This window comes from Solanum verrucosum, unplaced genomic scaffold, assembly GCF_900185275.1.
Source record: "Solanum verrucosum unplaced genomic scaffold, falcon-dt-bn FXZP01000228.1, whole genome shotgun sequence".
Lineage (NCBI taxonomy): Eukaryota > Viridiplantae > Streptophyta > Magnoliopsida > Solanales > Solanaceae > Solanum > Solanum verrucosum.
In genome coordinates this window covers 1,598,176-1,613,003 of record NW_026020210.1, presented here as the reverse complement: position 1 = coordinate 1,613,003, position 14,828 = coordinate 1,598,176, and the positions used below count along the sequence as shown (strand labels likewise).

Here is a 14,828-nt window from a genome sequence, read left to right as displayed (position 1 = left end):
AATTTATACTCTTTAATTTAATTAAATATAGAATTAATAACTAATAGCGAGCTATTAAAATACTTGAATAATTAAATCAAGTAATTTTGCCGGGCTACACCACGCGTCGTCATAAAGTGTTGCATCAAACATATAAATTAATCTTTTCACGTTTTATTATTTGAATATAAAAGAGTTTTGAGTTCAAATTAAATTAAATAGATTAAAATTCAAAAGTAAATCCATCTTATTATTCACATTAAACCAATTTCTAACAAATAAAATATGCTATTAAATGAAGGAAGGAAAAATACTTTTTCATTTTCCGTTAAATAAAAATTGATCATGTGACGACCCAAAATGAGTCATGAGTAACACTCACACTTAACCTCCTAGGTGGGCGAACCAACAAATCCAACCCCAACTTATATTAATTGTTCAACTTACTAAATACTAACCATAATGCGGAAGCTTAAATCTTATTAATGTAAGAAATACAAATCCACTAGTGTTTATTAAATATCGTTTCCCAAAACCTAAAAGTCATCACATCAAGGACATCTAAACCCCAATTATTAAGTCTAAGAATATCAAAGACACAAAAATAAATAAATAAAGTAATGGTGTGTCCGAAAACTAAGGACATCATGCCATGACCGAGAGAATCCAACATGAGTTTGAATGAATAGCTCACCCTAGAACCTGATATGCTTGAGACTGGATAGAGCTAAGGGAGGGTCAAAGTCCCTGGTACACTCGCTGCACTCCACAAAAGAAAATGAAGAGAAACACAAGTAGGGGTCAATATAGGGCAACATGTACTGAGTAGATATCATCGGCCGATCCAAAATAGAAACTAATATGCAATAAGTAATAGTATAAAACCAACTATAGCACTTAGCAGGTGGCAAGCAACAAACAATATGCACAAGTGACAACAACACCGAATCAAGTACGTAATCTGTCACAATATCAAACACACACACACGAGGACTCATACATCCACTCCACACACGAGGACTCAGTACAACACCGAAGCGGATACTGTGTTGGATCCTCTTACAAAAGGCTTAATTAGAGAGGTAGTTCAAAAATCATCAAAGAGAATAAGACTAAGACCGAGGAAAAATCATCATGGCATTAACTCTGCCTAGAAGTCTGGAGATCCCAAGATATAGGTTTAAGAAGATCAAACAAAGACATTGATGGCGATTCAACATTGCCAGAATAATTTTTATGGTTCATTCTCGTGATAAGACGACAATGTTCAACAACAATGATAAGACATTAACACCTTTTAATGATTTGTAAGTTTGATAGAAGGTATATCAAATGGTATATATACGGGATAACATATTTAGGAATCACCTATGTACGTGTGAAGTGTAAGCCGCTTCAAAGAAAATCTTGTAAGGCATGTTCTCTACGCACTTGCGAACCATAAAGTGCTCATGGCTGAAATGAGCAAACAATGAGAACCAAAAATAGTTAAAGGATTAACTGTGTGACTTATGTTGCTTATGTATACATCAAAACTCGATGATTCAAAGATATTAAATCTAACGATTGATGAGTATATCCGATATATGTTCGCCATGAAAAGTTCAAAAGAAACCCTACTTATCTAGATATAATTAATCATTTCTTAAGAATCACATACTTTTTTCATGCATATGTTTTAACAATAATCATTTCACATTCATGTGGGGGATTGTTGAGTTTTGTGTGAGGTGTAAATTGAAAAATGTTGATGTAATGTGAACTGGAAAATATGGGGGAATCAAGTGAAGAAAAAATGAAAAGTCATCTCTCCTTCATTGGTAGAATAGAGCAAAAATATTGTTTTTTATATTAAGAAACATTCCCTTGAGCTCTTAAAGGGTTAAGAAGAGAGTGCCCATCGTGTTGTTGTCATTGTCGCTCATTTAACTTCGATAATGTGATTGATTGATAATATTTTAGCCAAAATTTATTCATCATTCTCATTAATTAATTTTCTTTATCCTAATAATGCAGTCAAACCAAAACCTTCCGTCAACAATTTTGAGTCTAACAATAATAATTTCAAAATAATAATTCAATAATAATTTAATAATGAACTTCTTACTTAGGTATTAAAAAAATGGCCGACCATATCTTTTTTTCTTTGGTATTAAAGGTTATACTTATATTATTGGCATAATACATAAATAAGCTCTTTAATATGGTTTTAGATGACATCAATGCCCTTCAATTTTGGGTGTGCATAAATAAACACTTAAATTTGTATAAAATTGAACAAGTAGACACACACGTCCTATGTGATATAATACATGTAAGATGCCACATAGGACACAAAATTTTCATGTAGGACGCCGTATGATGAATGTGTCTATTTGTTCAAGTTTAAGTGTCTATTTGTGCATACATCAAAGTTGGAGGACATAGATATCAACTGAAGCCAAATTAAAGTGCATATTTATGTATTATTCTAATAATATAAGTATAATCTTTAATACCAAAGAAAAAAAAATATGTTTTGCCATTTTTTTAATATCCAAGTAAGAAGTTCATTAGTGTGTATTAAATTATTATTGAATTTTGCTTTGAAGTTATTATTGTTATACTCAATTGTTGACGGAAAGGTTTTGGTTGGACTGCATTAATATTTCTTCATCTACGATGGCTAACAAAAGTCTTTACTCTTGGACTTGTTTATTCTGTCTATTTCATTACGTTTTATTTTATGTTAAATACAAGATGAAGTGTGATTTTAAGTCGAACGCCACAAATCATCAATTAATTTGTCACATATCTTCACACAAATAATCAGACAGATTTATTGTCTACTTTTTTTTAGTCAGTATACACATATATACACATTCATACATATATTATAGATGGACTATATATATATTGTACGTCCACCAACTACTTTTAGTTTAATTAGTTGAGTGAATAACTATTTAAATTAATGCTTCGATTTGGTGGTCGTCTTGTCACCCTTGAATTTGGTCCTAGGCAATTCATGACCACATAAATACGATCTTCCTTACAATATATTCAGTTTTTTTTTTTTAAATTAAAAGATACCTTTTCCCTTAGCAGACTAATTTGAATAAAACTCACTAGAAATTGAAACACTATCACATGTGCTATATATAAATTTTGCTTACCTACTACATAAACATAATATCTATATCATAATTCCCCAAAATGCCCTCAACAACATATTATTATAAATTTAAAAAAGTGTATTTTTCTCTCTAAGGAAGAAGTCATATTAGCCATGTCTTTGATATGGGAAGTAGTAGTTGTAGTTACTATTGTGTCTGTGTTGTATGAGTTGCTAAATATACATAATAGAAAAAAGTTACCTCCAGGTCCAAGAGGGCTTCCCATTCTTGGACATCTTCATTTGTTAGGGAAAAACCCTCACCATGATTTTCAAAACTTAGCCAAGAAACATGGTCCAATTATGTATATGAGACTAGGACTAGTACCTAAAGGAGCAGAATACACAAGAGAAATGTTTTTTGTGTGTTTCATTGATACAATGTGTTGTTTAAATACAAAAGAATTATGTGGTAAAAGATCCCACAATATCAGTAAAACTAATGAATCCTATCAAGTAATTAAAGGTAAAGAATAAGAGAATATACAATAATGAAATCAGAATATATGATACTGATATGGAAAATATTTCATCTTCATTTGGCTTCTTTATGCCCCCGCAAGTTAGCGGGTGGTGGAACGACCCCTAACTTGGAGACAGCCCATTGAGTTTGGGCTTTGGATAAAGATTTCGTAAGTATGTCAGCTAGCTGATCAGCTGAGTGAACATGTACTAACCGGAGTTGTTGACGTTGGACTTGGTCCCTGACAAAATGGAAATCAATGGCTATGTGCTTCATTCTACTGTGGAAAACTGGATTTTGGCACAAGTAGGTGGTGCCAATGTTGTTGCAGTAGATAGTTGGTACATTATCAAGAGAGATACGAAGCTCTTTGAGAAGATTGGTAAGCCAATTTGTTTCTGCAACAGCATGAGCAACGGCACGATACTCTGCCTCAGTTGAAGATCGAGCGACTGTTCTTTGTTTCTTTGATGACCAACTGATTGGTGTTAAGCCAAGATAGATAACATAAGCAGAAGTAGAGGTACGATCATCGTGGTCCCCTACCCAATCTGCATCGGTATAAACATGAAGGGTAGCATTAGATCCATGGTGAAAAAGAAGCCCATGATGGATAGTTGATTTGAGATACCGAAGGAGGCACTTCACTGCTTGACAGTGTGTGTGAGATGGCTGATGCATAAATTGGGAGAGTGTTTTATTTAAAAGATATTTTAAGATTGTTTTAAGAGTCGCCACTTAATTTTTAAAGGGAAATTAAGAAAACTGTTGTTTTCAAGAGACTAAAACAGAAATCTAGTGAAAACTTTAAAAAGGGTTCGAGGTTCTTATTAACAGTCTAGGAAGGTTTTAAAAGCACCTAGAATGTCCACTAATGTGGTTATCCGACAATTAATTATTTGGCTAAAAATAATTTTAACTTAACTCATCTCGCAAAATTGAACTATTTTGTAGTCGAAACTATTTTAAAGGGGGAAAAAGAAAAATGTTGAAATACTATCTAGGTGAAATGTTTTGTAAGCTTATTCATCCACTTATTTATTTTTTAAGTCAAGTGAGAAACGGCTAGTTTAGTTAGGTGATTAATTCAAAATGGGCGTCTTTTGGAATTTGAATATTTTCGACCTTAAGGTTAACAATAAATATTAGCAAGCAAAACAAAACAGAGTAAAGTAGAGAGGGAAAGAGAATTGGGCCCAAATCTGGTTTCTGTTCGCCTGGACCAGTATTTGGGCCTATTTCGTTTTAGGCCAAAGGCCCATTTGAGTGACGCCTGTCCAAAATTAAAAGAAATAATTTTCTTTGGGCCTTTGGCCCATCCTCCACCTGTCCTAAACTTTTAACAAAATATTAATAATTAAAAGACAAGGGCTTAGGCCCAAAAATAACAAAATACAATTTTTGTATAAGGAGTGGGCCTTTGGCCCAATCTTTTCAATTCTTCTCTGCTTTCGCATTTTTCCACCTTCGAGACCTGTTCGTCGATTTTTATAGGCCGGATGACTCGAAAAAGGATTGGTCCTCCGTGGCCCAACAAGAAAATGCGAGAACAGAGTCCATGAGGACTCGGGCAGATTTTACATGCATAAAGGAGATAAAATTAGCATACGACTCAACCAAAATGGACAGAGAAAAGAATATGCCGCATCACGCGGGCAAAGAAATGAGATATATATATATATATATATATACACTATCATGTAATTAAGAGAAATTGTATAAGGCCAAACAGAAAGCTAAAAAATGAAAAAAAAAAATAAAAAAAAAAGGCTAAAGAACATGATGACCATTCAAACTTAATGAATTAACATGGCTGCTAGCAAAAGGCATTATGACGATCAAAAGCAAACCTCACTTAATTACTATATTCCAAAATAGGCAATATCTTTTGCGGAAGTTAAGTAAATGTGAGCTAACATGAAACCTACAGGCGTTACTAACATATGTATAAGCTAGAGAGACCGATGGAATAAGCTAAGAGTAAAGCATGATAGGCAAATCTCACATACTACCTCTTTAAAGAAAATGGCACACTTCGACATTAACAAATTTAGTACAGCGAGCACTTAAACAAAGGCAATTTTTTAGGAATAAACTCATACTTAAGTCACAAACATACACACATGAATGCTATTGTAGTCACACCGAGAAGCAGATATACGATACACAAGTTACTTATTAGCTAGCCCTAAGACTCCAACTTCATTTTTATTTTATTTTATTGAAAGGGAAATAACATTCACAGTAGTAAAGAAAAGGGAACTTTATATGCTAATAGGCCAGAATACCAAGAAAAATATATAAGAATATTCAGTGACAAATTAGTAAGTGAATACGAGATAGTGATAGTTAAATAGTCTTAAAATGAACACCAAGAGACAGTGAAATCGAACATGAAACAAACATCAACATCACAGATATATTAGGGATTTCATGTGAACGAAATGAACCCTTTAACATGATAGCTAACTAAAAAAAATAAAATAAAATAAAATAAAATAAAAAATTGAAGACTCATACGAACAACAACACTTAGGGTGTGTTTGGTATGAAGGAAAACATTTTTCGGAAAATGTTTTCCAATTTTCTCATGTTTGGTTGGACTAAATGTTTTGGAAAATGTTTTCCAAATCAACTCATTTTCCTCAAATTTAAGGAAAATGACTTCCCTTCTAAACTTAAGGAAAACATTTTCCAAAACTCTCTTCCAACTTCAAATTACAATTATTTTTTATTGAAAAATCAATTTATTCCTCAAACCACCCCCCAACCAACCCCTCCCCAAAAAAATAAAAAATTTAAAGTTTGTTTTTAAATTCAATTTTTTTACCCCGACCTCATCCCTACCCCCACCCCCTCCCAAAAAAATATTAAAAATTATTTTTAAAAAATATTTTCAATTTCAAAATTTCATTTTTCCACCCCTACCCTCGACCCCACCCACCCACCCCCTACCAGCCGCCCCACCCCCAAAAAAAATAAAAAAATTCAAGTTTGTTTTTAAAAAATATTTTCAATTTCAAAATTTTATTTTTTCACCCCTACCCTCGATCCCCACCCACCCACCCCCTACCAGCCCCCCCACCCCCACCCCCAAAAAAAATAAAAAATTTCAAGTTTATTTTTAAAAAATATTTTCAATTTCAAAATTTCATTTTTTCACCCCTACCCTCGATCCCCACCCACCCACCCCCACCCCCAAAAAAAAATAAAAAATTTCAAGTTTGTTTTTAAAAAATATTTTCAATTTCAAAATTTCATTTTTTCACTCCTACCCTCGACCCCCACCCACCCACCCCCACCCCCAAAAAAAAATTTAAATTTCACGTTTGTTTTTAAAAAATATTTTCAATTTCAAAATTTCATTTTTTCACCCCTACACTCGACCCCCCCCCCTTCACCCACCCCCTACCACCCCCACCCCCCAAAAAAAATTTAAGTTTGTTTTTAAAAACTATTTTCAGTTTCAAAAATTATTTTCTACTCTAATAAAAATAAAAGATATTTCTCAAAAATATTTTTCATTCATAAATCAAACACTAAATATCTTTTCCGAAAAATATTTTCTACTGACCAACCAAACATGAGAAAATAAGTCAAAAATCAACTTGTTTTCCTGGAAAACATTTTCTAGGAAAACATTTTCCTTCATACCAAACACACCCTTACAAGAGCACATTTTATATCTCAAACGAACAAGGAGCTGACTCTAACTCAATCACTAGGCTACGACATAAGCCAATAATCGAGCAAAACAAAGTCAGTCGAGAGAGGAAGGAGAAAGATAAATCAGTAAACAACCTCAACATCATTGAAACAATACATTGACTAAAGAGTTGGAATCGACAACGGAGTTTACCTTCTTGTGTGCAGCGAACGGGAACGGGGTGAGCGACGAGCTGACCTTTCTACCACGAGAACTCGAACGCGAACAACGGGTAAGGAATTTGAGTCGACGACTGAACCCAAACACAAAAAAAAACTTATTGTATCCTCCACCTCCAAAATGTATTTCTAGCTTTTTAATACTAATGTTCAAGCCCTTTCTTTGAATTGTTTCTACTAAAGTGAAATCCAAAAAAATTTCTCCCTATTTTCAAAACGTATTCAGTATCAAAAATTCTGCCCAAACTCTCTTTTGTTTTTTCGCTCAAAAAAAGAAAAAGTAAAAAATCCCACCCTCTTGCCCCTTTTTTACAATGAACCAAAAGAGAGTCTATATGGAATGGAATTAGGGCAGAAAAAAGTGGGGATCAGGCGGGAATCTCCTTTTTTCCGGATGAGAACAAGGCCCATTAAATCAAATTTCAAAATCTTTTCACCAATTCGGTGAAGCACCTTCTTCTTGCGATTTTCACCCATTCCGAAAGAGGAAAGGGAAATCGACGCTTGGGATCAAAGACCATGTCCTTGGGCAGCGAGGTGGCCTCATCTTGCACCCCCAAGGACGAAAATGCGTGCTTTTGCTGCTGTTGTGCCTGCTGGAACGGTACTGGGCTGCTTCGCGTTGAGAAAAGGAAGAAAAAAAAATAAATAAAATGCAGGGGTCTTTGGGATTGTACGCTGTACGTATTAGCGTTGAATTAGAAGGGAAAAGGGGATGGGGTCGGGTCAAGGGAAAAGAAACGGGCTGGGGCGTTTTGGGCTGGGATATGGTGTAGTGTTGACTGAAAATTGGAGGAATTAATGGGCTGGAAAATGATGGGGTTGGGTTGGAATTAATTGGTTGGGCTGATTTGGAGCATAATTTGGGTTGGAATTAAATGGCCCAATTTTGGTCTTTAAAAAGAATTGAATGCAAGGTGGGAAAAGGGTTAGAATTGTAATAAAATGGCTAGGTTTTGAATTGAGGATTTGGCCAAAAGAATTGCAATTATAATCGATTAGGATTACGAAATTAACCAAATCAGATTTACTTGGAGAATGTGGCCGAAAAATATAAATAAATGAGATGAATTTAATATTAATTAATTAACGAGCTTCTTGTTCTTAACGAAATAAAATAATTAACTTGATAATAATATAATTAATTTAAACATGAACTAATTAATTCAAAATCGTAATTATGATTTAAATTAAACTAAGTTAGTAAAACACTTAGCTAAAAAGAAATAAAAATCTTTTGATATGATTTTCAAATATTTATAAAATATACTAATTAGACACATAATTATATAATAATTAACTTAATTATAAACTAGTTAACTCGAAATATAAGTTATTAATTAATTTAAACCAAATAGCCAAATATTTAAATAAAACTAAAATCGTTTTGAGGCAATTTTCGAACATTCAAAAAATATACTAATTAGACACATAATTATATAAAACATATTCATTAAAAAAAATTATAACAAGTGACAAACTATTTAAAATAACTTGCAAACTATATACATATATTTTTTCAAAATTTCTAAAAATTAATTATTCTAAATCGTTTTGAAAAATTAAGAAGTTCAGAAATTAATTATTATCGGGGAGGGTCGAAATTGAGTGTCAACAGAGAGCTTATTAACAGCAAAGCTTATGTCTGGTCTAGTAAATGCAAGATACTGGAGCTTGCCAATTGCACTTCGATATTGTTTTGCATCTGTAGGAGGGGAGCCATCATTCAGCCTAAGTGAAATCGTGGTGGATAATGGTGTAGAAACACCCTGGCAGTCCTGCATAGAGAACTCCTGCAAGATGTCCATTATGTACTTGGTTTGAGAAAGAAATAATCCAGCTGATTGTGGAAGGACATCAATGCCTAGGAAAAAATCCAGATGTTGCTAATAGTTTGCAAGTTATTTCCTGTAATAACAATATCATCTACATATACAAGCAAGAAAATGACAGTGTTATGAGAGTGTAAGGTAAATAAAGAGTGATCAGAATGAGTCTTGTGAAATCCAGCAGAAATGAGAAAATTCGTGAACTCGATGTACCAAGCACGGGGTGCTTGTTTGAGACCATATATGGCTTTGTTTAGTTTGCATACATAGTTTGGGTAATCAGGATTCTCAAAACCTTTCGGTTGTTTCATAAAGACTTCCTCAGTCAGTGTACCTTGTAGAAAAGCATTGTTTATGTCTAGTTGATGGAGTGGCCATTTGTTTTGTGTGGCGATGTCAAGTACTGTTCGAATGATTGTTGGTTTGACAACCGGACTGAAAGTATCAATATAATCGATTCCAGGCCATTGATTGAAACCTTTGGCAACAAGGCGAGCCTTGTACCGTTCAATTGATCCATCAGGTTTGCGCTTAATACGGAAGATCCATTTATTCTCCACAATATTTTGGTGATCAGATGGAGGAATAAAGTTCCATGTTTGGTTGCTCATGAGAGCGTCAAATTCACTTTGCATAGCTTGTCTCCATTGTGGGTCCTTACAAGCTTGTTTAACTGTGACTGGTGGTATTTGGGATGTAAGGGTGGCCATGGATGCATACTTTGGATTAGGCTTAGTGATTTGATGTTGGGAGCGGGTGACAGGGCGTCGTGGTGGTAAAGACTGGTTGGTCTGAGAAGGGAGGTTAAGTTGTGGTAAGTGCTGCTGCTGGGGAAGGGAATTAGAAGGGGGAGTTGTGGACGATTCAGCAGTAAAAAATGAATTATCTAGAGGGGAGGAAGTTACCTGATTTCGTCGGATTGCTGGAAGTTCTGACGGAGGACGCACAACTATTGCTGGTGCAGTAGAGTCACTTGGAAAAACAACCAAGTTTGGATCTTCGATTGGAAGTGGACTTCTTAGAGTAATAGGAAAAGATATTGTATGATCTGGACAAGATAGAGTAGAGGAAGATGTATCTGAATCGGATGTGGTATTAAACCAGAAAATATTCTGAGGGATTCCCTTGTACTTGGAAAAAATATTTTCATAAGAAAAAATATCTTCCAAAAATTTTACGTCTCTGGAGAAATATATTTTTGAGGATTCAGGATCAAAGCATTGATGACTATGAAAGTGAGTGGAGAATCCTAAATAGACACATGGTGTGGATCTTGGTTCAAGTTTATTTTTAGTATATGGTTTTAGCCAAGGATAGCATAAGCAACCAAACGTAAAAAGTGAGAAAATATTGGGAGCTGTACCAAAAAGAGCTTGATATGGAGAAATATTATCTGAGGATGTAGGAAATCTATTAATTAAGTAAACAACAGTTTGACAAGCAAAACTCCAAAATTGGGGTGGTAGTGATGCTTGGTGAAGTAGGGTTCTAGAAGTTTCGATAATGTGCCTATGACGTCTTTCAGCTAAGGCAATTCTTTGTGGGGTATATGGGGGAGAGGATAAGTGTTGAATCCCAAATTCAGCAAGAAGTAATTTTAGTCCCTTAAATTCTCCTCCCCCATCAGAATATAAGGTGAGAATCTTAGTATTGAAAAAGTTCTCAATGAGTGGCTGAAATTCAGAGAAGACCTTGACTACATCACTTTTTTGTTTAAGTGTATAGAGCCAAATATATTTGGTAAACTGATCGACAAAAATGACGTAATAGCGCTTTTGATCAAGGGATAGAACGGGTGAAGGACCCCAAACATCGGTATAGAGTGTTTCAAATGGTCTTGAACTTTGCAATGAGTTACGTGAGAAAGGAATCCTGTGGCTTTTATTGCAATGACATGAATTACAAGATTGAAAATTATCAAAATAAGGCAACTGGTAATTTCTTAAAAGAAGCTTCAAAAGACGGATATTAGGATGTCCTAAACGACGATGCCATAGAGATAAAGGAACTTGAGAAGTATTTGCCGTGAAGGCTGTAGAAGATGAATGTGTTGAAGTCGCAAACGTTGGCCATTCGTACAAATCATCTCTATTCCGGCCTTGTAATAGTGATGCCCTCGTAGTCAGTGCCTTCACAACAAAAGAGAAAGGAAAGAATTCAATAGATGTTTGGTTTTGTTGACAAAAATTTGAAACAAATATAAGATTTTTTTTTATAGATGGAGTACACAGAATATTATGTAAAGAAAAAGAATGTATGGGAGAGTTTAATGTAGTGGAACCAGTGTGGGTGATCGAAATACCGTTACCATCACCCATTAAAACTTGTTCAGGACCCGTGGATTCATGTGGAGAGGCAATGTTCTGAGAATCAGCAGTGATATGATGTGAGGCACCGGAATCCAGAATCCATGGAGCAGTATTGGGAAAAGACCGAGCAGCAAACATGGCCTTAGCGTCAAAATGGTTATGCGACTTGGAACGACAAACATTTGCAGTGTGACCAAATTTTTCACATAACTGACATTGGATTTGCATGTTGGCCTGCATAGGAATAGAGGGACGCCATGGCTGGGAAAAGTTTCCATTGCTTTGAGTGTGGGGGGTACGCCATTGTTGCGTTCCAGAAGGAGTAGTTTGTGAACGCCATTGAGGCTGACCAGACCAGCGGCGAGTTTGCCTGTTGCTATTGTTATTGTGATTATTTTTTCTCTGTGCAACTTGAGCAGTGATTGGAGTTGGTGGTTGCTTCTTATCAGTTTGCTTTAGATAAAGTTCATGATTCGTGAGCTTGTGAGCCAATTCCTCATATGAAATAGGAGAGTCTCTTGAATGAATAACAGTACTTAAAGCCTCATATTCAGGTCCAAGGCCACTCAGAATTTTTACAACCAACGCTTCATTAGAAATGCGAGCACCGGCAGCAGCTAATTCATCAGTGATAGTTCTTATCTCCCTGAGATAATCAGTGACAGATTTTTTATCTCGCTGAACTTTCGCCAATGCATCTCGAAGACTGTAGATCCTGGTTTGAGATCTATTTGCATATGTAGTATGCAAATAGTCCCATGCTTCCTTTGAAGTTTCAGCAGAGGCAACTAATGGTGCAATGGTGGAGTCAACAGAGCCATTAAGGCGTTGCAGATGAGATTATCTTGCTGAAACCAGATTTTGAAATCTGGATTAACGATATCTTGTGTGTCTTGCTTAATAGTGCGTGGTGGCGGCGTTATGGATCCATCGAGATAGCTCATTAAGTTAAACCCATTCATGACCTTTTGAATTTGAGCTTTCCATGTTGCAAAGTTTGCACCACCAATAAGTTTGATTGGAAGTTGTGCAGTTGGGTTGATGTTAATGATTTGCGTTTTGGTTGAAGCAACATTCACAATTGTGGATGAAGTGTTGATTGGGTCATCACTGTTCAAATTGATGTCCGAAGCAGATGAGTTCACCATTGTTTTTAGGTGGTTTGGAAAGGAAAGGAAAAAAAAATGAAAAAGATGGGAAGATGATTACAAGTTTATACTCGTTTGAGTGTTGATAGCTCTAATACCATAAAGGAGCAGAATACACAAGAGAAATGTTTTTTGTGTGTTTCATTGATACAATGTGTTGTTTAAATACAAAAGAATTATGTGGTAAAAGATCCCACAATATCAGTAAAACTAATGAATCCTATCAAGTAATTAAAGGTAAAGAATCAGAGAATATACAATAATGAAATCAGAATATATGATACTGATATGGAAAATATTTCATCTTCATTTGGCTTCTTTAGTACCTACAATCGTTGTCTCGTCTACTGATGTAGCTGAGAAAATCCTCAAGACGTATGATCATATCTTTGCTAATAAGCCTCATAACGAGGCAGCTCATTATTTGGCGTATGGACAGAAGAATATTATATTTGCAAAGTATGGACCATACTGGAGAAATATGCGTAAATTGTGCACTCAACATCTTTTGACTAATCAAAAGATCAATTCATTTCAATCCTTGAGAAGACAACAAGTTGAGCTTATGATCAAATCACTTCAAAATGAAGGTCGTGTTGTTGTTGATCTTAGTGAAAGAGTCGCGTCCTTGAATGCTAACATGACTTGTTTGATGGTGTTTGGAAAGAAGTATATGGACGAAGATTTAAAGTTGTACTTCAAGAAGTTGTTCATTTAGCTGCAGTAACTAATCTTGGAGATTTTTTCCCCTTTCTTGGTGTAATTGATCTCCAGGGACTCACACGCCGACTCAAGGATCTTTCAAAGGTGTTTGATGAGTTTCTTGAGAAGATTATCAATGAACATGTCGAGTCTCATGATAAAAATCAATCCAAAGACTTTGTGGATACGTTGTTGGACATTATGCAATCAGGAAAAATGGAATTTCAGTTTGATCGTATCCATATAAAAGTTGTCCTCTTCGTATGTTATTTCATCCTTCTAATAATAATGATTAAATTTGTTCGTACTAATTTCCCCTGTTTCCTTTTTTCTATAACAGGACATGATTGTTGCAGCAATTGACACTTCAGCAGCATCAATAGATTGGATACTAACATAGCTTCTTAGACACCCTCATGTGATGAAGAAACTACAAAACGAGTTAGAACAAGTGGTAGGCCTTGAAAGAATGGTAAAAGAATCCGACTTGGAGAATTTGAAGTACTTAGACATGGTTGTAAAAGAGGGAATGAGGCTACATTGTGTAGTGCCAGTAACGCAACGTGAGGCCATGAAAGATTGTGTAGTTGATGGCTTCAACATACGAAAGGGAACACGAATCATGATAAATCATTATGCAATTCAGAGGGATCCAAATGTTTGGTCCGAACCTGAGAAGTTTATGCCGGAGAGGTTTATTGGGAGCAGTGTAGATGTTCGTGGACGTGACTTCCAACTTTTACCATTTAACTCTGGCAGAAGAAGTTGCCCTGCAATACAATTGGGGATTATCGTTGTCCGCCTTGTCGTTGCGCAATTGGTGCATTGCTTTGATTGGGAGCTTCCAAATGATATGCGGCCTTGTGATTTGGACCTTGAGGAGCACTTTGGAATAGTAACATCCAAAGAAAAATATTTAATGGCTATTCCTACTTATAGACTAAATGAACAATGAAAATACAAGTTTTCATTTAGATACCACGATTGTACTTTTGAAAGTTTCTATCGGATTCTACTTTTATGATTTTTGTATGCTTCACCTATAGTGATAGGGTCTTTGAAAACCGTCTCTCTACCTCCACGAGGTACTGATAAGGTCTGTGTACACTCTACCCTCTCCAGACCCCACTTTATGGAATTTCACTGAGTATGTTGTTGTTCTTCACCTGCAGTAATAATACATATTAGATTTTCTGGTTAATCCTCATTATACTTGTTCAGACTGACATAATTTGGACTAGTTTTATTTTATCTGTTTTGTTGAATTGTACATAAAGGTATAATACATAAATATGTCATTTAATTGGACCACATTTCATATTTATGTCTTTCAATTTTTGGTGTGCATAAGTAGATATT

The 14,828-nt window shown here is 35.1% G+C and overlaps 1 pseudogene across 1 annotated transcript; it reads left to right on the top strand.

Annotated features, from left to right (window-relative positions):
* The first annotated feature begins 3,247 nt into the window (after nt 1–3,247).
* Nucleotides 3,248–14,471, top strand: LOC125830459 (cytochrome P450 71AU50-like; annotated as a pseudogene). The gene is made up of 3 exons (XR_007443139.1): nt 3,248–3,461; nt 13,094–13,730; nt 13,810–14,471. The product of XR_007443139.1 is annotated as a cytochrome P450 71AU50-like (transcript).
* The last annotated feature ends 357 nt before the right edge of the window (nt 14,472–14,828 follow it).